The sequence below is a fragment of the Corvus cornix genome, chromosome 4 (assembly GCF_000738735.6).
Source record: "Corvus cornix cornix isolate S_Up_H32 chromosome 4, ASM73873v5, whole genome shotgun sequence".
Classification (NCBI taxonomy): Eukaryota; Metazoa; Chordata; class Aves; order Passeriformes; family Corvidae; genus Corvus; species Corvus cornix.
Window position 1 is genome coordinate 39,524,475 of NC_046334.1, and position 23,393 is coordinate 39,547,867.

The following is a 23,393-nucleotide window of genomic DNA, read 5'->3' on the forward strand; positions in this document are numbered from 1 at the left end:
TGTAAAATGTTTGCATTAATGAACATGTATCTAGAGTACAGGGATGTGGTGTTTCTTCATTTGGAAATTATTATGTAGGGCTCTGGCATTAAAAGAGACTTGATTAAAAGAAAGAATATAATGAAATTTTTGGTTTTGTTATGATACAGAGAAAATAATTTCAACTAGATGTTAGCCTTTCACAAACCTAAGGAACATGTGGGAGCTACCAGGTCCAGGTTCTCTTGTTTTACTTTGGGAATTAGATGTTACTGTACCTTAATCACCCGAGTTTTGACTCTCCATTCTCAGTATTCTGAAAGAAAGAGTAGAAAATACAAAAGTAATTTTTGAGAAAAACTGTACTTATAATTTTATGTGATAGGGAAACCACAGTGCTGGTTTCTAACCTCAGTTGAGGGTGACATTTGTACTTGACAAGTATTGATTTTTTGTAAGTAGAGATTTAAAACTGCATATGCAAAAAGGTTCTGTTCAGATCGGCGTCATTGTGTGAGAAAAGGGCTTGTATTTCACACCCTGTGAATGTTGGTTTCTGATCCTGAGAGACAGCCTGGGCTCTGAAATTTGAATCTATTCCATATAACTTACAGTAATAGCACTCTTTTTACAAAAAGAAAGAATTATAAACATAAGACTGCATGGTTATAACAAAAAATAGTAATATCAGAAAGGCAAATACATTTGGCAGACTCAAATATTGGCAGGAGATACAGATGAAAACAAGAAGATGCTTTTGGTGCCTATGCTGTTGTGTGCTTTGATTTATGTCATGATTTACATTTGACACCTAGAATAATGACTGATTTTTTAGACTTCTTTTTTTTATTAAAAAAATACTTTTATTCATAATGTGCTAAAGGGATGTTGGCCACTATAATACAATTAATCTGAGATGTGCCTTGAGTTATTTTTCTTATCTACAATCTTAAGAACATAAGATGTATGAATAATGATCTTATGAAAAGTTTATTTTTACATGATTATACCTTAAACTTTAATGCTTAATAAAAACTTCAAGTGGCATGAATTGTAAAGTATTCCTATAAACAAAAAGTAAATGAGCTTTTACATTGGTAAAACTGATAGCAATCCCATTTACCCATAAAATTCAGGAAAAAAAACCTAATTTTTTCAGGGATCTGCAACTGAATCAAATTCTTTAAATCCTGAACTTATATTACACCTCCATTCCTTTAAAAAAAAAGTAAATATATGGGAGAAGGGGGGAGGGAAATCTCCCAGCATAAATTTAGGATTATTACTACTCTGTCCTTTAGGAATTGGTAAACAAATATAAAGGTACAGATACCCTGAAAAAAAGGTTGTCCTTTGTAATTTTTTTTTCTAAATTCAGGCTCAGTTTTTGGTTTTGTCTGGTTTCAAATGTAATAGGAAGTATTGGTTTCCTTATTTTACAGTGCGTAATCCAATACAAAAGGGAATGGAAAATAATCATTAAAACAGTCTATGTTCTTATTTTAAATGGCAAAATTCCTCAGGCCATGTTTTCATGAAAACCTGTATATTTTTATTTTATTTCACTTCCTCCCCAAAAAGAAAAAAGTTCTTCATGGTTTCCGGTATCCAAACACTGCTTTAACTTCACCAAATCATAGTTTTTGAAGGTGCCTTTCAGTTTCCTTTTCATGCTTTTTTTTTTACTTCAGAGTGACCAGTGTGACACTCAGAACATACCTTAACTGACTGATCCAAACCCAGATAGTTCTTAAAAAACAAGCAGCTTTCACTTCCTCCCTTAGGAGCTGCTGGCTCTTCTGGGTGAATCACTTAAACCCTAGTATTTTCAGATTTTAAAATTGCTAATCTAAGATGAATCATTAGACTGATATTCAGCTATCATGAACAAGTTATGTCCATTTCTTAGATGAGCCTTTAAAAGTAACCGCTCTGGGAGGACATTGGGTTTGTTTGACAGAGCAGCACAGGACATGGTTTCACTACAGTCCATGCTTCCAGGTGCTGCCAGGCTGAGCTAGACACCTTTTTTCCCCTGTTTGATGGAGTTTTTTACCTACTCTGTATGTTGACTGGCTCCTCAGTGAACATACAGATAGTAATATTCTAGGTGTTAAGCCTGTTTTTAAAAGCCTGTTTTTTCAAACAACTGCTAAAATGGACTTTGCTCTATTCACAGTTAATAATAGTACTGGTAATAATCATAAGGAAGAGAATGTTATTATGTGAAGATGTTTGTTTTGATTTTCTTTGTCTGGAATGATAAAGGGTATTCACAGTGATAGTATTTCAGTGACTGGTTTTACTGAATCTGTATTTATCATGGTCTTTGAAAAATAAGTAATGGGAAGAAGTCTTTATAAGTATTTGAATCTATGTATTAAAAGAGGCACAACTCATTGTTCAGTTCAGGTGAAGACTTCATTGTAAAAGGTAATCAGCATCACTTGACCTTGGGTGTGTATCTTAAAACTTCAAAGAATTTTTCTGGGACATCACCTTTTTCACATGGGCTAAGCACAGCTACAAAACCTTTAGTCTTGTCTCCTGGAGAAACATGGTTACTTTTGTGGTGTTGGCTCAACATTTTATTTCCTTTCACTACAATGTTAGGTAAGCCGTTTAATAAAAAGTGCTTGAAATTCCTAGCAACTGATCAAATTTAATTATGATGAAATATATTCTTCTGTATTTTATGTTTAGATGTAAAACTAATTTTCGTGGAATAATTTTTGAGCCAGAAGAATTAAAATTTCTATTGGAAATACCATCAGAGCTTTAATCATAGTAGCATAACTGGAGTATGGTAAAAGATAAACCAAAGGAGTTTGCAAACTCCTGTGAGAGCTATGCTATGCACAGGACAGAGGGATGAATGGATAGACAGATAGGTAGCTAGGTGCATATCAGATATTATAAGGTATAATCGCCATAGAGCAAAGGAATGTGTGGTATGAAATTAGATGCATGTGTTAATGAAGTAGGGAAACCATATACATTTAAGAGTTGTTCATCTTTCATTCACATGGATGTGTAAATACACAGAATAATAGTACCTGACAAAGAGCTAAGAGGAGGGTTAACATCCAGCGTGAGGTGGAGTGTTTAATGGATGAACTTAAAAGCAGTTCATCTTAAAAGCAGATAACAATATAGCATCCCATGTATACTTTCATAATTGCGCATTCCCCCAGAGATAATGGAGATCATTATCAGCGGCGCCTGTCCTAAGAAACTTGGCAAGGTTATGATTGTTTGTTACAGCTTTGGTTATATTAACATACACATTAATATTTATAAATATTTGATGTCATGTTAATTTTTCATATAAGATGATTTATGTAATGCTGCTGTGCCCTGTTAGAGGGCATTTGCAATATGCTTCATAAGGGAAGAGAATTGATGCATGTTCTTTAAGAGGAGTTGCCTGTGTATTATAGTGCTCACAGTGCATTATTCTGGAGAACAGTGATTTAAGGATAAATTATCTGAATTGCAGATATACTCCATTAACATTTTAAATAAAACATAAAGAAAAGACCACTATAGGAAAGAAAACAATAATATCAACATGGGGGGAGGGGGAGAGGGGGGAGTGTTCTAAATAGTGAGACTCCTTGGTCTGACCTATATTCCAAGACTTTTTGTATATTGGGAGAAATCAATAATTATATTCATGACATAGTTGCAGGCATTTGGGTGGAAATTCTGCCTCAACTTTGCAAATAATTATTGAAGAAATAATAATTATAGATTATATAGATATAGATATCTCCATCCTTTGATGACAGAGATAGGTTAATATAAATCCAACTGCTAGAAAACATAAAATTTAGCTATGTCTAAAGCAGTAAGCATGACTTGAGAAGTGACAGAGATGTAAGTAATTATGCTGTTCAACTGGACTATTTCTCACTAATAACTGGAAGCACAATCACAAATTATTGAATCTGTGAATTAGTGGATACACAAGTGCAGTGAAAGGATAGTGTATCACAAAATGTAGGGGGTTTCTTTTGACAAATGTAGCTTCTTTGTTTGGCAAATATAGTTTAGTTTGGCTTATTCATAATACTTCACACTTACAGAAAAAGTCTTACAGGATATTTTGTAAAACAATAAAATGTGCATAACAGGAAATCTTACTGCAGCACATTACCTGCTAAGCCTTTGGGAAATGGACAAAATCCCTATTTGTGCATTCCCATGGACTTGCAAGTTTAGTGCAGTAGTATCACATAATGTATTTGTTCATATATGTATTCTTCTGCAGAGAGCCACATTATTGATCAATTTATTTTACTTTTTTATATTTGTATTATGAAACAAAAAGAATAAGCAAACAGTTAGAAAAAAAAACCACAGGAGTTACTTATATGAATTTTTGTTAATTTGTGAACCATGTATTTAAAGTCACTTGCAACTTCAAGAACTGCTGTATACTGATGTAATATTTTGTTTGGTTGTCTATAATATATGGTGTTAATATTGGACTGTTTCATTGACAGAATGTAATTTCAAATCCAGACTTCATATAAATGTTGCTTTGAATGATTCAAAGTCCCAGGCTTCTGAAATCCTGCACACTCCTGTGGGACATAATCCTAGGAGGATCTGCAGGGTGCTGCCACATCCCTAAAACAAGTAGCAATTAAGCATCTTCCTGACTGAGTCAGCAGAACTGAGTTTTGTTTTCTACCCTCCGGTTACCAGACCTCCAAAATTGCTCAGCTGATTCTCCATAAAAATTAACATCAGAATTTGGTAGAAACTAGTCTACTAGCTCCAAGTTAGTAAAATATTCTTGTAGGCCTAAGTGCAAAACATTCATTCATTACCCTAAAAAAATTCATATCTTCATGGGGTTTTTTTAAGGTTGTAGATTATGAAAAATAACTAAGAATAACTCCCCAAATATAAATGGAATATATTAATGAGCTCTAATTGCAGAAGTTTAAGGTGATAAGAAACTATGACCATCTTTGATTGGATAATTCCATCACAATGGCAGTCATCACTTGTCTTAAGGTATTTTGATTTTGTCTTTTGAATAGTAGGATGTGCAGTTACAATGTGGTTGGTAGGGAGTGGTGCCTCCAGTTTCTGTCTCTGCCTCAGCTTTTCTGTGTTATGTTAGGCCAGTTATTTAGGGTGGCTGTCTCCAACTTCATGTCCTATTTCACATATGTCTACTCATTATTCATCTGCTTTAATCTAGTTGTGTGAACAACTTCTGTAGCTTTTACAGAGGCAGCAATCACAGAAAGCAACTCATCCCTTCTAAAAGGGTGCTGGGACATAGTGCCCATTTCTTTCCATTCCTTGAGTGAAAGTTAAGGACGAAAAATTCCAGCTTCACTATGAAGCCAGTTTTTGTGATAATAAAAATTAAATTTGGAAGTCAGGATACGCAGAGAATCCCTTAGCTCTGCCATTGAAGGATACCAATACGTTCTTTGGAGATGGAATGATCCCACAAAAGCGCCACCTTTTTTCCTGCTGCTTCTGAGGGGTTTCTTGGCTGAGGAGTTTTTTTCTCAATATCTGTCACCAGGACACTTTCAAATCAAGGTACAAACAATCGGAAAATATAAATACAGTATTATTGCAGAACTCAGAAATTATAAAACTGGATCTTTCAAAAAGTGGACATGATTGATGAATAATTTGTTTCTGAGATATAACCTACAGTTTTTCTTACTAGATAATTTTTTTTTTACATTATAATTCCTATTATGAATCTTTTTATAAATTATTACATCCATAAAGTAGGTTTTTAACACAAATGGCACTGTTTTAGTTGCACGTCAACATTTAACAGTGGCAGTCTGTTCCAGGTTAGTTAATCTGGAAACAAAATAATGTTTTATATCTCATAGTCAACACCTGATCAAAGTAACAGCAGTATACAGGACCATTTGCCCAGAGGGAAAGAAAGAAAACTAAAGATTTTATCTCAATATAGATGTTTCAAAAAACATGTCTTTATAGCTTCAGATTGAATTGTTAAAATATATTATCTGCAGAATTTCTGTGGAAGATATTTTACAAGTAGTGTCAAAAGAAAGGCTTGTTATCAGTCTTAACAACAGAAAGCCAATGCATTTTTTTCACACCACTCCAATTGCCCAAGTCATGTATCTCTGCTTTGCTGTAAATCTCTGGAATCTCTATAACCTGCACCACAATTACCCAAACACCCACCTTGGTAACTGCAAAGCCTTTTGGCTTTTGAAGTCAGATGATAGGATTTCACTTTAAATCGTGGATGTGAATGAACAGTATCTCTTGATTTTGGGGCCATCTGTTTTTAAAGCATTGCCTCTGCTTGTCCTATGAAATATGAGCACATCTTCAAAACCACATCTGTATTATTACACAGATTTTTGCCTTCAAGAATAATACTTTGATGAATTTGTGATTGGATTTGGTGAACAAAATTTATAACCTTTTAAAATAAAGTAAAATAAAAACCTGGCAGCACTTTGACCCAGAATTGGATTAGACAATATAGTGATGAGTGTTGTGTAACATCCTATGCTGAAAGTGAGAGTACTGAATTTAGGCTGCTGTTTCTTAAGTCCTCTTTTCAATTTTCAATTCCAAATGAGAATTTCATCAGAGTTAACTACCATGGAAGGGGAGGGTGAGAAGAAATTATAGAGAATCTCTGGGCTGGAACATGATTAAGTACTCATACAATACAGTAACTGAAACGACAGTGGACATTAATTGGCCTTCTCTGTGGGAAATTCCAGTATGGGCAGAGGATGCTGACAGTGAGAAGAAATGGCACATTTGTACAAAATATAAGCACATATTGTCTAATGAAAATCTTATCGTAAGTTTGATCGTTTTTAATGTTAAGATTGATTTATGCAGGGTTTAAAAAATAAATCTATGTTAGGCCAAATGTTGATAGTATTATTAGAAGAGTATTTCACACAAAGGCAAGTGTAAGGAAAAATTAACAAATTTTTGGGCCACTAAAAACTCTTGTTCTTAATCACATATTTTACTGATGAAATCCTAATGTTTGCCACAAAGAATATGCAAGGGCAACACTTTATTAATTTTTATTACCCAGGTTGTGAGAAATTCAAACAATAAACAAAAATCATATATAATAACAAGTACATTGAATAATTAGAGGGGGAAAATTCTATGTAGACCTTGAGTTTTGTTAATACCAAAGTGTGGCATTTGCAATATATGTTTGCATGGCTTCTAGCCTTTTAAGCTTCAAAGTGCTGAAAGCTTGCCTGATGGGTGATTGTAGCTGTGTGTTGGCAGTAAGAGGAGCCAAGAAGGCACACTCCATATTTTAGCTATGAGCATGGAAGCAAGCATCCTATGTTCTGTGTAGTGTGAAGCACAACAGTATCATTTCAGTTAGCAGCTAATTTCAGACTTTAAAAATTCACACATGTCAAGAGAAGTGATTCAGTAAGACTTTCTTGTGTGTATCATTTTTTGGTCTTTTTTAGTTGTAATACTGGGCAGTAGGTAGAATTTAAGACATCCACGTAAGAATAGATGTAGCAGAGTGCACTGGAGAAAAGAATGCAATAAAATTATTGTTGAGAAGTTGCAATCCAAGTGGTTATCCTGTAAGGGAGAAATTCACCAATTGATGATACAGACAGAATGGAGATGCTTTCCAGCATAGAGAGCTCTGGAACCTGTCCTTAATTTACAAAATAAAAGGTGGATTAGAGTCCTACACTATAACAGACTAAATGTTGGTCACTAGTAATGAAAGGAAGACAATAAGTATACAAAATAGCAATACTGTTTTAAGCAATGGGTAATTTTAAAAATTCATTTTAATAAAATATTCTAGTGAATAGAAACACTGCAAGTGCTTAGTACTCCATACAAATCACAGTAAAATACAAATACCAGTAAAATATTTAACATTTCATTATAAAATGGTAATATATACTGTAAAAATACACAAACATGAGTTATTAATGCATTGATGGAAAGCCATCCAGCTCTAACTGACATTTCTATACAACATCAACAAAGAAAGGTGACTAATTCCTTCCTATAAATTTAGGAAAAATGATTTGAAGTAGGAAAATAGTTAATAGAGCCATGGCAAGGTAAATTTAAAAACTGTTTCTTTCCACAGCATAACTTTTGGATAGATTTTTATTAAATATTTTTTAAAGCTGCTGCTAGTACAAAGCGAAGTAACTAGTAACTGGTACAAAGTGAGATTAGTAAAGCCATGCTATTTCATTCTAACCTAAGCCTTTGAAATTCTCAGCTAACTTATATTAGTCTTCTCTTATGCTGAATTGGTTCATTCATTTATTTATTCTACATTTATTTTTTCTGGTTTAGGAAGAGTTTGGTTTGGGTTTTTGTTTTTTGGAGTTTTTAATGTAACAAGTATTAAATATTCAGATTCTTCCTTGTTATCATGGTATCTATTTGTTTTACTATAAGCTATACCACGTATAATGTGGAAATTCAGACATAAGTGGGGGGAGGCCAAAGTTAAGCAGCATTCAGTATAGTGTGAAAATTAGCCAGCGTGTTGGTTATGACAAGGAATGCTTCCTCTAATTTCATCAGTTACTGTGCTCAGACTCACAAGTCATCACAGCTAATCAAATAAAGCCCCATAATGAAACTCCCATTTCTCTTCCTTGGCAAGCACAGGGAAAAGCAACAATCTGACCAAACAAAACAAGGAAGGAGGATCAGAAGAATAAAAAGCACTGGCAGATAGAAGGATACAGCATTTTGAACACTAGCATTTTGAACATGGGGTTAAATACATTGTTTTTAGCACTGTAAGCACTGCTGATACCTTTCTTCTTGTTCATTCAGTTCTTCCTCTAGACACTTTCACAGTGATACAGAATATATATTATTCTATCTTTTATTTTCCACCACTTGTAGAAACATATCTAGGAATATTGTATCTGATATACAATATATTCTACTGAAAGTTTGTGTCAAAGTAGTGAGAGATTATACATAAAATATTCAAAAGAGTAACTTATCATTTGGTGAGCAAAGTTGCAAAACATCTAGAAAAAGTGTAAGATACACCAAACTAAGCAATCTCAAACGTACCAGCTCAGTACTAAATGTTTGGGACAGCTGAATGAGAAAATTGCCTTAAAAGGTTTAAAACCAACTAATTTTGAATACAATGTTTCAAATATTTGACTGCTTTCCTGAAACATTTGTTTTCCTTTCCTTAAGAACTAAATTTAAAAATTAAACCTACTTTCTGCTAGGCTGCCTTCTCCCATTTTGCAACATTCAGAGCTAGTGCAGAAGAGAAAGATTTTAAGTCCCTTCTGTGTAGTTAAGTGAAGGCTAAAATGGTCCTAGAAAAATCTTTTGCTCATTTTCTGGTTCTTTTGAATTAGATGGTTTAGAATGATGCCACAAGAGCTACTCAAAGAGCCAAGGTTATGTTAAATCACTTCACTGATACTGGTACACTGTAGAAATTTCTTTTATGCAAACCTGATCAGCTGACAACCAGCAGCAGTGAAGAGGTTCAATGGAGCTGAGGACCGGATAATGTCGCCTGCTGGGAAGGAAATGTCTTCTTTGGAAGGTGAGGTTTCTGAAGATACTGTCTGAGCTAAGTATTTCTTATTTAAAAATAGAAAAAAATTCATCTCAGCCATTCTGTCTAGTTTCTGAAAGGACGCTTGATGATGAGCAGTGGAATTTAAAATAAAAAGTTCTCTTTTTCAACTGTAGGCTGTCTGCTGGTCCCAGCACAGTCATATTTTAGTGAGCCGATGCCCACACATCTCCTGTGGTCAATTAAAGTGTAAAACTGAAGAGAAAGTATTGCAAGTATGAGAGAGCAGTAGGAGGAATTTGAGGTGGACAAAGCTGTGGAAAAAAGTCCAGAGCTTAAGGAAGGTGGATTTGTGTCTGACATGTGTGAACTGAAGGGGATGTACTTGGGGACACCTAGTGAATGTCCTCAGGGAAGCTGACTGAGTGATCACTGATTTAGTCTGATGTCCAAACAGAAAAAATAAAGAGAAGAGGACTGTTTCAAGTAGAGCTGAAACAGAATAATGGAGAGGTTTAAAGTGACCAGGGAAGGAGAGTATGAATCAGTTTGCTAATGCAAACTTTTTTTTTTCCAAGTCAAAAATGAAAAGTTTTCCTTCAATTTGATTATTAAACTTTGTTTAGCATTTTACTTTCAGATTTTGTTGGGTTTTTTTCCCCTAAGAATGGCGTTTCAAATTGAAAATTGATATTTATTTTATTGTAACATATTCCAAAGCTAAGCATTTAAAAGAAACTGATAGCTGAAACTGAATAGAAAGAGAATAGAGAAGTTCCTTTCAGTAGTCTACCATCATAGAAATTTATTATTTGATAAAATTTGTTGACTTAAGGCTAAAATTTCTTAGTACTTACTGTGAGAGCTAATGTTTATCCATCTAATAAGTTTTTAATTTTTATGTTTTTTTGCTCAGAAGTTATAAGAATAAAATAAATTAATATTAAAATTTGCAAAACTATATTCTACAAGTAAGAGCAAACTGTGGGTGCCTGTGAAATATTATTTCTGTGGTGGTGTTACATGATTTAATTAAACAATTGCCTCATGCACAGAGTGGGCCTCCTATAAAAATGAACCACCAGTTTGTACCAAGTGAGTTTTCCTTAGAATCTTTTCTCCTTAAATTGAAAACTATTACTTTATGTTTGTGATGGATTGTAAGGCAAAAGGTGATTTCCTGGTTAGGAAATATAACATGTCACCTGATGAACACAGCAATCAGTTTGCATCTGCTAAAGGGTTTTATGTGGTTAGGGGTGAGTATCTCAAGCCCAATGTTCACAGCCGGCTCTACTGGGCTAGGTATTTTTTAGAAACATTGACAATGCCGTGCAGCACAGTACTGTCTGTCTTAGGCCTACTTGTGGGTTTCAAATTAGGCACACAATATTTCCATGCTCTTGAAACAATTCTAGAGTTTGAAATCTGGGCCCCTGTCGGTTTCTTTTCAATGTAAAATCCTAAAACATCATGTCCACCTTAGCACAGAACTGCCTGTGACAGAACTTATGATGTTTGCATAGAATTCATCAAAGGCCAACTCCTTTTTATTCAGTGCATAACTCTTGTGGCATGTAGTAAGGAATCTACATGTAAGTACTTACTTACATCTAAGTAAGTAAGTAAGGCAAAATCTATTGATTGTAGGGGATAAAACTAAATAGTGATTAACTACCTTTCCTCTCAGTAAGATTGGCCTCTACAAAAGCTAAGTATTTGATCATCAAAGCAGGATACAGAATTACAGTTACATGGGCAGCCTTGATTATTAATGTCATTGGTTGATTTTTGATGGATAGAGCAATCTCATTGCTCTTTGCATATTGCTTCTTATTTTAGGGTGTACTAAATATATGTGTCAAAATAGCTCAGAATCTACATGAGGATTAACACATGCAGATCCAATTCCTGAAGCCAAAGTAGTCCTTACACATATAGAAAACAGAAAAATGAGGAATATTATCAGCAGAGACATGGAACCTATTATCAAATTACCAAAGGAAGTGGTGTGTGAATTTGATTATTGCCAATGTTGTTACTTATTTGTATTGCCATGGTTTTGATGAGCACTCAGACTGTGAGAGCTCTCAGACACGCTGCATTAGACGTAGCATAAATGGAAAAAGACTTTTCCTACTTCCAGGGAACTTTACTATCTAATCATTAAACAAAAGCAACAAGGCAGTGCAGCTAATGGCAGCACAGCAGCACAAGGAGTGCTGGTCAGCACAATTGCAAATACTGTCCAAGCTTTTTGAACTTACCCTGGGAAGGGAAATCTCTAAGAATAATTTCTCCCAAGTATGAGAGGAATCGTGGGGGGAAAAAAAAGCAGAGAGATGCATTTCAAACTTTAGGAGCTGGCAACAGTTACTGGTATCACATGCCAGGTCGACATGGGTGTTGAACTCTCGACAGGGAGAAAGCAGTCACTGGCAGGATGGAAAAGGGCAGCTGGAGGATCCTTAAAATGAAGATGAGTAGCTTAAGTTTGGTAGTAGAGAAGAGGCTGCCAGAGGAAGCAATTGCTATTGCCACAGTACCCAAAATGGCCAAAGTGGCAGGCTGTACAAATACAGCCTTTGCAGCAATACTCGATAAAGCCATAAACCAAATAAAACTGAATCAATAGGTGTTTTTATCTATCTTTTTTAGATTTCTATGATAGAATTCATTCTGACAGACACTACAAGTTTATTTTATTACAGGTTCTGAGATTATTTTGAGAGCTATTCATTTTATAATGGAAAAATTAAAATGCAGAGCTCTAGTTTTGCCAGCACGTGAGCTGTAGATTTCTTCTGCTGCTTCTTTATCATTTTCCATTTCTTTATGACTGGTGTAAGAACAGAAAAGCTGTATTTTTATAATGTGCATATGCAAAGGGTTTCACTAGTTTTCTACAAGTACTGAATATTTAGGAAAGAGGAACTATAGCTGTGTGCTTTAGAAAGCTTCCAAGATTTATGTTGTAAAATGAAGCTACTTACAACTATTTCCTTTTCCATTTTGCCTTTTTGCAAGTCCTGTTCACAGAATGGTGGTACAGCTTCTCTCTGAGTTGGCAAACATTAGCATTGGCTTTAGTGCTGAACTGGGATTTAGGTTTTCTAAGATTCAACCCTTTTGTCTGAATTCAGGGACTTGCTATGGTATCCTCAACACATCATAGGTGTTCAGTGGTCTGATGACAATTTTGGCTTTTAAAAGATCCTGCCATTTCATCTTCTAGTGAAAGCTTTGATGACTGCACTATTGTGGACATACATAATCTTGATCCAGTATAATTCAGGAGAAGTAATGTAGAATCAGATGTGCTCTGTGCAATTACACTGCCATGACATCAGCAGCACAAACATTGCAGTACTATGGTAGGAGCTCAGAACTGAAAATATGAAGATAGAGAAAGCCAGTGTGTTTTCTGTTGTCATCCTCCATTCTACTTCATTTTTCTATATTTAAATTCTGGAAAAAGAGGAAACAGAAGGAACTCATACATCCAGAAATTGTGGGTGTTTCAACATCACCTCAACTAATATAGGTGGTGTTTAATAGATAACTGAAAGAAAATACAAACAGAAGGTCAAAAGCATATGATGGGAGGGTGTAGCGGGTTAGGTTCATAACCGGGCGGAAACACGAATTTAGTGTAGTGGTTTGGCCCAAAATGCTCATTACTGCTTATCTTCTGTGAGATAAGAATTAGGAGAAATGCAAAGCAGGCACCAAACTTGAAAGAATATAAAGAAGTTTATTAACAGACCTAAAAGAGGGGAGAAAAAAACTATACCATACCTTCAGAACTTTCCTCCTCCCCCCACCTTCCTCCCTTCTCCCACTGACAATGTAAAAAGACAACCCTTAAGATGTTCAGTCTGTTTACCACTTCCATAATAACCTTGTTCAGTCCATTTAGAAAGAGAAGTCTCTTCTTGCTCATGCTCTGAAAACAGTATCACAACGAGACAGCCGCCCACTTCCAAATATTGTTCAGTCCATTTAGGAAGAGGAGTCTCTCTGCTCGCATGTGAGTCCCTTCCCCCGACTTGCAGCTTTTCCCGCAACTGTTTTTGAGGGTCCACTCTTGAAGTTTTTTGGGGTACAATTTTAAGGTTGAGCCATTCAGAAACAAAATCAGAGGCCCTTCTCCTTCCCTGGGGGCAAAGGGTCTTCCTCACCTTCATGTTTAGGACTATCTCTGGGAGCATCTCTAGGAAATGAGGTTTTCTCCTTTCCCATTTGGAGCAAAAGTCCTCATCTGGTCCATCTCTCCCTGTCCAAACTTCTCATGAAATTACAGCTGCATCAGCATCTGCCTATCTCAGCGCAGGTGCTTCTGCTCAACGAGCTGAACACTCCACCCCCCATATCTTCATGAAATTACAACGGCATACTCTGATATATCATAGCTTCACAACAGAATTTCAGCTTTAAGCATCTCCTCTCTCTCTTCCCTCAGGTTTTCAGCTCTTCACAGCAATAAAAGGGTTAATCTCACCTCGGCCTTGCAGCTGTGTGGTTTATCGCTGTTGGTCACCCGACCTCTGCCGGACAGCGGTGCCGCTTTGCTGAAATCTTGGCCGCAGTGGGGGGGGGGGGGAGGTTCCGAGCTGCTCTGGCTGCCCACAGCCCTGCTGGGGGGGTCATCCTGGAGCCGCGGCCCGGCCCGGCCCAGCCTGGCCCGAGCAGGGGCCGGCCCCACTGGCCCCCACACGGGGCCCGCAGCCACCTGTCCCAGCGCCGGAAACGAGAGAGAGCTTGGGGGGGGGTTGTCTATTCTTAAGTGTGGATCACAGAAGCGGTCACAACTTTAAGTGGCTTAAAGAATTGTCCATATTCAAACTGGCCAGCTGATAGGTTCTGTCACGTCTTGGAGAAGCAGTAAGCAGAACATCACTTCCGAGACTCAGCTTGCTAACCTATGACAGAGGGACTACAAAAGTCCAAATTTATATCAGTCTCAAAACTGTAGCCACTGTTGGTGGTTCTCTAATGCTGAGGTGAAATATGTAAAAGAGTGCAGAGTCCCACTCAAACTGCGATGTTTCTGCATGTGCATATGGAAGTCACATTCTGAATATGAGATGAATATCATAGAGTCCAAGTTTATGTCACTTTAAGTGGCTGAAGTCAGTTCTGTTCTGAACTGCTGTTTGAGGTCAGAATTATATTGTAGCCAGTTGGTGTGTGTGCGTGTGTAATTATCACTGAAGACCTTTGGAGTTTCCATATTTGGTTTCTAGTGCTTTAAGAATTCTCTATATTCAATTCCATTTATTTCAGTTTTTAAAACAAACAAGCAAAACAAAACTGTATTTTTAATGTATCATGAACTTCTCTCAAGCCATAAAAATAAACATACTTGAACAAAAAAAATTTGGAAATCCAGAATAAGGATAATCTGTACATCCTGAAATCGCGTGAATGTAAAAAATTGAGTTCTGGTCTAGCAGAGTTGGTACAAGGATATCAATATTAGCATCTGTGGTAAAGTTTCTGATTGCTCTGTCTATATTTATCAATGCTTTTCTGTGTCACTTCCTTCGTTTTCCTAAATGGAGCTCTCTCTTGAGAGGATTGGCTTTCTGCATTATATTTCTTGTAACTTTTTAAAAGGTAAGGCTGATAGGCTGTGATGCCATTAACATGCCATATTAACAGAACTCCTGGTTATAGCTGCCATAATATCACTGGTCTGGCAACAGAGGGAAGGATTAAAACAAGATCTCTACCTAGTAAACTAGGAGTTACCATACTCTTCCATCTTCATACCTGGTACCTAGACAGGACTGTGGTTCTACATCTGACCTACCCTTATCTGTGCCCTCGCTCCACAAAATTGTAGGTAAGAAGGAACCATGAAACCTGGGGGAAGGGGAGCTTACAATTTGCTTTCTGACTAGTACTTCTCCTCTTCCTAAGTTCCTCCATCAGCTTGCCCTGCTTTTCATGAACAGAAAGGAGACCCCGTAGTTGTTAACAGCCTGTGGGGCTCCACAGGTGGTTATACCAACATATGTAGCATAATACCATATCAATACAGGAAATCAGCATTTTCAGCCCATGCTCTTTTCTTTCCCACAAGAATCTTGGTTTGAATGCCTAGGGGAAGAACCCATTTCAGAAACAACAAATAATTTTTAAAAGAAAAAATCTTTCAATAAGAAGTTACATTCCATTGGCATGGAAACACATAATAAACCCTACAAACAGGGTTCAAATAGGATGTAATGCTGATGAACACAGATCCAAACCCAAGTGTATTTGCATAAATTAATCCTTAATAATAATACACCATTTATATTGCCATAAATGAGATGTTCTGAGAATATATGTGAAGTAACTATGTAAGAAAAGAAAACCACATTTATTTTCTGTGATTAGCTGATACGGTTGGAAAAAGGACGCAAGCTTTCAGCTACAGAGTTCCTTGATCAGAATCCTCTATATGTTAGGAAAGTGTTTCCATTAAAAAGATAACACTTGGCAGGGAAAATGAATATATATGTTTATATTTTTTAATTTTGTAATTAAGCACTGAAACATCCAAAGCTTCTGTGACATCAAGGGGAAAAAAAGAGCTCTATCTTTAAGCTGAAAAGACCCAGAAAGTTGTGAACTGGACTGGTTTTTTTAATAGTATAAAGTTCCATAGGGTCTGTGTGTACACAGAGAGGTTGTAGCCCCATGGTAAATGTGTGATGTGCCTCTGTAAGGCTCAATAATCCAGCTCTTCTGAGGCAGCCCCTGTGATTCCAAACCTCTGAGCCACTTCAAAGAACTTCTGTTTTAAAAAGTATCAAAGACATGCTGGGGAAAAAAAATTGTCCTGTGAATAGAGGACAGTACCTGTCCAGTGGTCCTAAAGAAAAATAACTGGCATTGTATGGAGCAGGCAATATTTAGGCCACAACAAGTACTCAGTTTAGCATTTGCAGTCCCATGACATACCAAGGCCTTTGTACTATTAGAAAAAGAAAGGGAGAATTCCCTCTGCCAGATAAAAGCAGTGCTTGTTTCTGGTGCTGAACGTCCACACTGCTATTCAGGAAACAAGAAGACCTCTTCCCAATAACCTAGAAAACACAGGACTTCAACACAAAAGTAGGTTTACTCTTTTGAACAAGTATTAGCAAAAAAACCCCAAAATTTAAAAAAAAAGACATTATTTTTAGTTTTGAGGGGTTTTGTGTTGTGGAAGAGGTATGCATGAGCCCTTTACAAGCAGAAGAATACCAAGCATAGTTTAACAAGTAGAGTACGTGTAATAGTCCAAATACAATAGATGTTGTAACAGCCCTCACTTGAAGTGATCTGCCCACCTTCATCATGACTTTAATGTTTTGTGTATATCAATAAAACTAATGAGCCAGAATATTGTGTGCTTTCCTTTCTGGAAGACAAGGCACCAGCGTGAGTTTTTAATATACGTACATGTTTTTTATAAACAACACATACATTAGTGAAGATATTTCAGGACCTTGTGGTGCCGCCTTTCTGAGATAGGGCAAAATTATTAGACTTCAAATTTCCATTTGTAGGAAAGTCCTGTAAACACCTTCAGCTACTATTTATTTTTAGGCTGCTACAATTATGCCATATATGATTTGATTATTAGGGTTAGCAGGACCATGGCTAATGGAATCAGTACCATGGCTACAGCAAGCTTTGTGAATTCTCCCTGCCAGTTTTCTGCATAACTACACTTGTGTCACTCACACAGCACAGGGGTACTCTAACAATTAATTGTAAACCAGAGGGAAACTTTTAATGGACCTCTTCTTGAGATCTCCTGTTAAAAAAAAGAAAAGTTCCCATGAGTGAAGTATAAGTTAGCTTTTCCGGGGGGAAAAAAGGAATGAATTATATTCCTCTTCTTGTCCTTTAAATGAATAGCATAGTTTGGGTGAAATTATCAGGCAATTGCATGCCTTTTATGCAGATAATGCTATTTGATGAAAGCGGTGTTTTGATCTGCTGAGGATAATACAGATCCAGGGTTGGATTCATTGGTAAGAGTAAAGCTGTCTTCTGTGATAACTTCATCTCAGCATGAGGTCAGACGGGGAAAACTGGGATGGGGGATTAAAAAATGACACAGTCGGAGCAGTATTCAGTTCCCTGCTGTGCTCCTGGCTGCACACTATAGCTTATGTTTCTGATCTGTTATGGTATTGTCTGCTTTTCTCTCCCAGAGCAGAAAGAGATTGCTTAAAACTTTTCTTTTTTCAGCTAGAGGGATTAGTTCAGTGCAGCTTTTTTAATTAAAGAAACTGTATCTTTTTCAATGTAATTTAAGGCTGTACAAGAAGGCCATCAGCATTCATAACTTAGCACTATTACCTGTAACAAAGCCTAGCCATTTATTTCCCATTCAGAAGAAGAAATCTCTAGTAAGATTTTTGAGGGTTAAAATTTGATAATTTGCCCTATGATTGAAAGAATCATAGTTAACCATTGTCTCCTAAGAGTTTTCTGTGAAGGAACTTCAGACAGTTTTGCTGTTAGTTTATATGGGCTTTCTTAGTTAAATCTCTGTGACATCAGATTGGTGGTTAAAAAATATTCTGATGTGTGGAAATAGATCTGAGCGTATTTTTTTCACGAAAAAATGAATACAAAAATACTCTCAAATATTAAAATGGCATCTACAGAAAATGATGCTGTAACATCAGCTACATCTCTTTCAGAACAATATTTCCAGTCTACAGACTTTCTAAATATGTAACTAGTACCTTCATTAATTAGTAATAATATGCAAATAATGGACACATGTTCATGATATCTAAAATGCTCAGTGTGTATGTGTGGCTGTAGATGTAGATGTGTGTTTACGCATATGTGTGCATGTATGTCTGTATTCATATGGGCACATATAGATTTAAATATAGAAAAATATACATACATGCAGTTACATATAATTTTCAGCTCAGAGAGTTGAATTTACAGCACAATTTAAACAAGGTTAATAGCTAAAACCTTCAAATGTTTCAAATAAGGCCCATATGGTGATCACTTTACAAAGCATACAGGGACTGTGCTTAGGTTGCAACATACACATTTCCAACTAAATTCCATGCCAGATCAATTAGAAACAGTTCTCCTGAGCAGACAGGAACAAACACAGATTGTTACCACTCCACTGCCTGAACTCTTGTCTTCTAGGAATGAAAGCAGTCATCTTGAATACAACATATTTTACTACTAACAGCCTAAGATTTTGTTTAAACTAGTAGTATTTTAATAAAATCTCTGTTTAGGCACATCAGAGCAGTCAACATCCAAATTATCACAATAAAATAGCAGATTGCTATTAGAGCTTTTGGTTAGAGAGGTATTTTTCCCAGACCGCATTTGTTAGTCATGTCTTCTGCTAGGAGGAGTACATGGCACAGGAGAAGAAAAAAAAGGAAAGAACCAGACTACAGAAAAACACTTTTGGTTGCTTTTTTTCTCATGCAGTGTGCTTATCTTTTCTTTAAATCATCTTTTCTTCCTAAATTTGAACAATTTTCTGGTGGAATTTCTTATTATTTTTAAAAATATGTCTTTCAGCTAGAAAGCTATAAAAGAAAACAAAAATGTTAATTATGACTATGAAGCTTAGTTAAAACAAGGCCTCTTTCTTCTTGTAAAAATCATAAATTCTGAATAAATGTGACTTAATTATATAAACTTCTGTATGTATATATAAGATCTGTATATTGACTTCTGAATTGCTATAAATATTCTGAATTCCTCCTGTTAAAGGAAAATACAGATAGTTATCCCCAGCTACAGTTGCTGGGAAAGTGTTATACCAGCAAACACAACTCTTATCTTTTTCATGGCCTTGGGTACTAACTCACACAATGATGGTGGTAGCAGCGCTTTGTGATGGCTCCTACTTATGAGTACAAGGTGATTAAAATGATTATGTGCCTGGATTTAAGGCCATAAGTTTAGCTCAGGCAATAGTTCCTAATGCGGTGTTAACACAATATGAAAGGCATTTTTGTATTCCAAATCGTATGCAAACTCCTTCAGGTTCTTTCCTAGGGACCCAATGAAGAGGGTCAGCAGTTTTGTGCAGCTGAAGTGCATCATTTTCACCAGAGGTCAGCTTCCCATATAGCTTTGTTTTATGCAGTGGAACACAAACTAATGTAGTGGAAAAGCATGACCCCCATTTAAAGGTTGATTTGTATGATAATCAGTACATTTAGTGACTTCAAAATGAACGTGTGTAAGGCCCTATCTTGCTTTAATTAAGGTAATTAAGACATATTTCCCTCTGCAGACAGCTATTTAATTTTATGGCTTTGTCAGTGATCAGATTAGAATATTTGTTTTACAATTTTACCACAACTCGGTACTCGGGGAAAAAGTGCCTCTCGATCCCGCTGCTGGCGGTGAGACGGGCGAGACAGCGCAGCCCTTCCCGCGGAGAGAGCGAGCCCAGCGCAGCTCCGCGTGTCCGCAGCCGCTCCAGTCCGTCACTCTGCGCCCCCGCGCACTGGGGCTCCCCGCTGCCGCCGGGGCGGCGCGGGCGGCCCCTTCTTCCCAAAGTTTCCCCGTTCCCACAGAGGAGCGGTGCGGTTCTCTGCGGGGCTTAGGGAAGAGCGTGGTCACGGCCGGCTCGTCACCTTCTGACCCGGCCCCGCCGCGGTCCGCGCTCGGCGCAGCGCGGGGGCTGCGCGGGCTCCGCCGTCCCGCCCGGGCAGCCGGGGAGAGAAGCGAGGCGGCTCCGCCGACAGCTCGAAAGCGGCCGCTCGAGCGGCTGCGAACTCGGTCCGTTCGCGGGGCTTGCACAGGAGCAGGAGCCGCGGAGCTGACCGCGCGGACAACTAATGGGAATAGTTGTTGCCACGTTATGACCAACCACCTAGACTGAGTCGAAAGGAGGTTTTTGGGGTTGGTTTTTTTTTTGTTTGTTTGTTTGTTTTGGGTTGTTGTTTTTTTTGGTTTTTTTTTTAATTAGGGTTGTGATTATGAAGTGTCCTGACGCAGGGCAATGCTGCTAGTTGTTTCCATTACGTAGAGGCAATCCCTACCTAGCTGCATTAAAGCGCATCTTGACTCTTACCCCGAAGGAAAATGGATGGTTAGAAACAATTTCTTCCTTCATGAGCTGTAGATCCAGGACCGCTGACAATGCAGAGATTTTGAGATCCGTTTTTTTCAGACGTGCGAGTATCCTGAAGAGCGTGGATTCCTGGAACCAGAAAGTGCCGCTAAGTCTGGCAGAGACCGAGTTACCGTTCAAGTACGGAAGGACACGTTAAGAACAATTTAAGAAGTTTGCAAAGAACGTGACAATGTCTTGAATGTGTGTTGTCTTTTGGAGTCACTGGTAGATTAGTGCAGGAGCCGGCATGTCTCACATCAGAGGACGTCCTGCTCTTTTCTCTCAGTAACACCTACTGTCCAAAAAGATTTACAGATAGTCTCATCTGAAAAGAAAAAAAAAAAAAAGTATCTCTAAGTCGATAAGGAATGCATACCCTTTTGTTCTTTCTCTACTAAAATAGTGAGCTTACTGGAAATCCAAGAGAGTAAGGAATGGCTACAGTGTGATTTTAGAGAGTTTAGTCACATTTAATAGTTGACATTAGGAAGATAGTTTCCTATAAAGCTCTAACTCAAATGTGCCTGCACACTTTTCAAATCAACTTAAACTCTGAAGACTGAAATTTAATTAAAGTTTGGTAAGCCGGGTAGTGCTGCTTCAGTGATGTCCAAGTTAAGAGCACCAAAATAACTTACTCTGAACTTCAAATGTTTGTCAATAAGTAGTTGACATTTGTTGTCTATCCAGTGGGCTTTGCACAAGGAAGGCATGTTATTGTTCTACTTATAATAAAGCAGCATCTTAACTCAGTGTATTTGAGGGCAGTAAAAAGTTGAAGTTAATACTAGATGAATGGATTTAGTAAAGGTATTGCAAATGGATGAAGCAGTAGTGCAAAAATATAGGGCTTTAAATTTGCATTTGCAAAACATAACTTTAAATATTGTGTTGGAGGACTGTAAGCCAAAAGAAAAAAAAAATGTAACTAGAACCCTGAGTCTACAAGATTTGCTTTTAGTTTAGCAGAGATGCTATATGCAACAACAATTACAGCATTTGGCGTAAGTTCAGGGTTAAGATTATTCCTGTGTCCCTAGCTATATGCGTTTTGTAACAATGAATTTTGTGCAATTCACATTTTCACACTTCGAGTGCTTTCTTATAAGGACTAAACCCTTTGTAGGATATTTTATTTGAAAGATAAGGTCATGAAGATTCCAGTTCTTCTTGTATTGTCTGTGCACTTACCTGCACAGAACTGTCTCTAGAGAGGTCTCTATGGCTCCTACTTTCTCAAATGAAATGCCACCACTTCAGAACCACCCACAAAGTCAGTACGGAGTATTCATTTCAATTCCATTGGTTTAGTTGTTGTATCTTTAAAATACTTTTGCAAACTTGTATTTAAAAGTAGTTCCTTTTATTACAACTTTTCTGGGGATGAAGACACGTCATTGCCATTATAAAATATCTTCTTTCTTTCTTTTTGTATGCCCAGTATTATGAATTACACATTTACTGTACACTTAAAAGGGCTTGAAACATTTGTGGTTTTCTATTGCACTTGCTGCACGGTGCTGTGTGATGTTGGCTCTGTGTGTGTGGTACCTGCTGTAATTCCCACATGCTGACCTCAGCACTGCGGAATCAGTTTTCATACCCAGGAACCTTGTCTCTCGGGTCGAGCCCAGCAAAGTACAAATGCAAAGAAAAACACAGGGGTAAAACACGGGCATGAGAGAAAACTGCCTGACTGATCACAGACAGCCCCCTCGCAATGCCCGTTGGTTACATCTGCAGTAGCGTTTCCATGATTAGGAGGCATTTCCAGTTATTTCAGGACAGAGGAATATAGGGATTTTCCTTAGGAGCGTTCAAGATAACACAGTCGTGTATCTTTCATTACAGAGTCAGAGATGTGGTGGATAAAGTTTGGAAAATCAAAGTACTGCAGCGGGTAGCCAGCTAAACGTTCAAAGCTGCTCATCTGTCTAACTTCTCCGAGTGTTTCGCATCTCCTATGTGAAACGCCTTTGAGTTTAAAAGGGAAGGATAAAGGCGTAAAAACAGAGCGATCCTATAGGTAGGTAGATAACATCTCAGTGTGTAAAAAGTTACAGCTACTACTTTAAGCCGAGAGGTTGCTGAGGAGTCAGGGAGAAAAATAAGCAGAAGCGCCTTTGTACGTGACGGAGAAATGGCTTTAAAAGCAGATGTTTAAGCTGTAATCAGGTCACTCGGCACCCGGCTCCCGCCCAACTCCGAAAATTGCCGGGGTGCGGCGGAAAGGCTGGGCGGGGGGGCTGCGGGTTCCCGTGCGAGGGGCGGGCTGCCGGGCCCGGGAGCCCCGCCGGCACCCTCCAGCCTTGCCGGGCGGCCCCGCCGCGCCGCGCCGCGCCGCGCCCGGGCTGCCGGCAGTGCCGAGGAGCCTCGGCGGGCGGGCTGCCCGCGGCGCCGGCTCTGCTTGGCCAGGCGCGGTGCGGTACTGCGGGGAGCCGCGGATTATTTCCCAAAATTCTTTCTCTCCCCTGATAAAAATAAATAGGTCCCCGCAGAAAACAAAATGCAGCGGAGGGATGCTTCATGCCCTGCCGGGTGGAGGGAACGCGCAGCGGAGCCGTGTAAGTTCATTAGTGTTTGCAATCAGGAGCACGCAGACACCCTCATCAGGGCAGACAGCGGCCAAGAGCCATTCATCAGCCTGAAGTGCCGCTCGCGGATGACCCCTAAATCACCGCCGGAGTCGTGGATGCGCTGATTAGGCTCAGCGTGGGAGTCGCGCCACGGTACTCTACGCGA

At 38.0% G+C, this 23,393-nt stretch overlaps 1 protein-coding gene across 9 annotated transcripts in view; it reads left to right on the forward strand.

Annotated features, from left to right (window-relative positions):
- TENM3 (teneurin transmembrane protein 3) overlaps positions 1 to 23,393 on the forward strand; it is a 1,315,365-nt gene that overhangs the window by 872,992 nt on the left and 418,980 nt on the right. The window lies entirely within an intron of this gene.